We start from the raw sequence: 3970 nt of genomic DNA, 5'->3' as shown, positions 1-3970 counted from the left end.
GGGGGGGGAAGGAGGGGACACACTAGGAGTCAGAATAATCTCCGTGGCAACGGGTTTGGTCCTAGCTCAGGCCTTTCTCCGGTGGAGCCTACTGAGTGGGTATGGATCTTTCCGTTAGTAGCTGAACTATCGCACCAACTGAAGGTCTTTAATGAGTGGATAGAACTCAGTATCTCTTTGCTGGCGGGGAAAGAAAATGATTTCATGTACACCTCATACATGGATTAACCTAGAGTGTAACCATCATCAGACGATAATCACTGTGAAGTGAAACAGGGAGGTCCACATTTGCATCCACCTGGCTCCTGGGGTCTGCCCTGCAGAACGCGCTCAAGACAGCACTCCTGCCGCACAGCGGGGCTCGGGGGGCCACCACCAGGAGCTCGCATAGCCCAGCAAGTCCAAGGGCTGGAAGATGAAGTGCACTTGCGTCGCCCTCCCACGGACACACGTGGCTGAGAGAGCACGGAAGGAAAGGAGCGGCTGGCAGAAAGCAGCTGCCTTTCTTCTCCTCCCTCCGCCTCTCTCTCTCATCTTGTTAAGTGACGTGCTGAGGGAATGGCTCCTTTCCAGAGTAAAACTCACACAGAGTATCTGCCTGCAGGCACAGGCTGAAGGTACTCACTACGAGCAGCCAACAGCCCCTGGACACTTGACATCGCCCGCAGTCACGTGTTCAAAAGACTGGAGCGAGCTGAGAGACATGGAACGAGGAACGCAGGTTGGGGCAGGATCAGCTTTTGCTGGGGCTGTAATGTTTTATTACCGAAGAAAGGAAAAGAGCAGACAAGGCCTGAGACACACACGGCAAAAATGGATGTGCTGAAGTAAGATACAGGCCTCTGGCTGGTGGTTATGTTTGTTTATAATACTAAATAATAAAAATACAGTTGCAGGGAAATGATGGCAAAATACACATGGTGATGCCACCTACAATCCTCAAGAGGGTAAATGGGATTCATTAGTAGATTTTTTTCTTCCCTATGGTTTTAGCTTAGGGAGTTAACATAAATTAAATGCATTTTTTAAAACATCAGGCAGTTAACGGCAAACTTTGTTGTTTCAACCCACTGCTAACAATTCCAGTAAAATAAATCTGAGAAACTAAGACTGGCCCAGAAAGCTCCCTTTAATCTCGGGAACTCAGCCCTTGTTCGAAGATGGTGACCTTGGAGGCATGAACTTGGCCCTCTGCAAGAGGAAGTCTTCGAGTGGCAAGATCTTTCAGGATGAGGCAGCCAGAGCACCGTTGGTGATGCCGTAAAGGAACTTCTCCACAGACAGACGCTGGGTGGGCTGTGGAAGTCAGACATTGCTGAGACCTGCCATTCGCTTCATGCCTGCTCGGGGATAGGCACAGTTCTCTCCTCGGTGCCAGCGGGCAAGGCCAATGAAGTTCACAGAGTAACGAAGGGACACAAGGGCAGTTCCTAGTCCCCCCTGCTGCTGGCTGGCCAATGGTTTCACTCAACCTGCAGGGCTCCTGTCTTTTCTCGGGTCAGCTCAGGGGACAGCGGTGTTCCAGCCCAAGGCGTGGGGAAAGGGCTGCTGCAAGCCGGCGTTCCCAGAACCCGAGAGAGCAAGACAAGGAAGGGAGGTCATTTTGCTGGCTGGGATCCTGGGGCAGGTTCATCTGGGAGCAAAAGTCTTTACCCAATCTCTGCTCGCCACCCCTGCCTCACGTGAGGGCGCCAAGCACACACAGGAGCTGCCGGGTCAGAAGATCAAGTCCCTTCTGTCATGGGGTGCTGTGCTAATGGGCCCTCCAAGCCCTCGTTAATGCAGGATTTGCTCCTGGTCTCATGTCACTCCCTCGCAGGCTGCGCTGTGAGAGAGCTCAGAATGACGGGAGGTTTCATGGAATGGCAACCTTTTATCTTTTTCAATAATTAAATTTACAGACCCGGTGACTTCATTCGTCTTTCAACCTAAAATTTGAAAACCACATACCACAACTTATTAAATATGGAAATGATTCTCCTTTAAACACACTGCATGTTCAGTGCACAGCAGTCAAGTCTAGCGGTCTCCTGCTGATTAGGTCTAGGTTTCTGAGCACTTTGTGGCAGTGACCTGGCCAATCTTCGTCAGGAATTCGTGGCATGCTCGGAGAAGAAAGTGTCAGTAGCGTTATGAATGGCATGTCATTGAGCTATGCGCCTGGCTACATAAACAGGTAGGGTGCTCAGTGAAGGCCACGCTACTGCCTCTTTCCAATCAGGCAGGAGCCTGGTCGATAGGACCTGTCAGAGAAACTCACCAGAAGCCCTGTCCTCCGACAGCCAGAGCCCCGTGGAAAGGAGCCCCGTCCGTGCAACTTGGCTCCCTCGGGCCCTCACGCTCTAGGTGGGACTCCCTCTGGGTAGGGCCGTTGTTGGGTCTGAAAATGATGGTCCCCTGAGGGCTTCTCACACAGCAGCAGGCAGGCGAAGGCCTAGCTCACCTAACACACGTCCTTCTCCCCTTGACCAGGGAAGATTAGCTGGGCCACTTTCATGGTGAGTGGATCATGAAAATTCAAGAGGCTGGCCCACCCTGCTGCCTCTGCTAGAGCTTATGGGCAGAGTCCCCTCTTGTCCACCTGACCTCGTCGTCACTTCAGTAGACCATGAAAATAAAATGTCAACTGGGCCTCTCTCTTCAAGACCGAGAGAGACTACAGGGACCATAAGGAGTTGTGGAACATGACCGTGGCACCTCAGCGTAGTAAACGAGGCACAGGCACATAGACTAGAACCATCGAGGAGGATCAGACACCAGGGCAGAGGGAGAAAGCCCCTGTTTGCAGAGGACTAGGAAATGTCCACAAACATCAGAACTACAATCCAGTCCCATGGCCTTTGAAGATTCTTATGACAGTCAAGCTCCCCAGGAAATGGGAAGGGCTCACTCTGGTCCGTTCAAAAGAACAGTGTGAAATTCCCAGCGTCCTCTGCTCTGGGACCTGAGCTGGTGACCCTGGGATGACTGAGCAGTCAGGAACAGGAGGAGTGCGGTAAACAAAAGCCAAGAGGGTGGAGGCGGAACGAAATCCTCTGGGAACTTAGAGAAGAATCTTCTAAATTCAGTTGTGTTTTGAAAAGATTAGCTAATTTGAAAAAAAGGGGAAAAAAAGAATTAAACTTATTCAATCACAGCCTGCCTCTCTTACCAACCTTGAATGTTCCCCTGAGGAATCCAAAAATGACTGCATCACAGCTCTGCTATGTGAGAAGCATTTTTTAACGCCAAGCATCACCGTCCCCCACGTAGTTGTCATGCCTCTCTCTGTTCGAACCCAGTTTCCCTCAGCCTCTCAGCTGCGGCTGTCCCAGAGAGGGGCTTCCCCAATACCCTGTGGCTATTGGGAAATCGCCAGGTGCGTGCACAGCTGAAAAGAGAGTCTTTGCTCAGGAGGGAGGAAAGGAAGACATCTAGGATGAGTTGTCTGACAGTAGACGCTGTGGTCCCTCTGCTCTGCTCGGACTGACAAGAACGCACCTGAAACACTTCCGGCTTTTAGACAAAGGGCTTGGACCCATCTCTGGGTGAATCTCAAACTGTAAACCATGTATTCCACATACAGCCTCCTCATCTCTTAACAATATTTTAGACCAACCCTTAGCTAATGACTTGACAAAATAGATCATGCCTGTCCACATCTGTTCCAACTCTAGGGGAAAAAAAGCATTAACCTGCTCAATACAAACCTCAACTGCTTACCCTGGTGCAGTGCAACTTGCCCTCAATAAACTGCACAGATAGGGGAAGGCAGGGACTCTCATCCACTGCTGGTGGACCTGTAGGTATGTACAGCCACTATGGAAATCGATCTGGCGATATCTAAAACCGACCCAGCCCTCCCCCTACTGGGCATCTACCCAGAAGAGGCAAGAAACAAACCACAGCCAGACATCTGTGCTCCAATGTTCATCGCGGCACAGTTCACAATTGCAAGGAGTTGGAAACAACCCAAATTTCCATCAACTGA

General features: G+C 50.8%; 1 protein-coding gene across 2 annotated transcripts in view; it reads right to left on the bottom strand.

Moving 5' to 3' along the window:
- ABL1 (ABL proto-oncogene 1, non-receptor tyrosine kinase) overlaps nt 1–3970 on the bottom strand; it is a 167768-nt gene that overhangs the window by 32094 nt on the left and 131704 nt on the right. The window lies entirely within an intron of this gene.

This window comes from Echinops telfairi, unplaced genomic scaffold (assembly GCF_000313985.2).
Source record: "Echinops telfairi isolate 266 unplaced genomic scaffold, ASM31398v2 ScPeMD7_22;HRSCAF=79, whole genome shotgun sequence".
NCBI lineage: Eukaryota > Metazoa > Chordata > Mammalia > Afrosoricida > Tenrecidae > Echinops > Echinops telfairi.
This window is presented reverse-complemented; position numbering and strand designations above follow the sequence as displayed.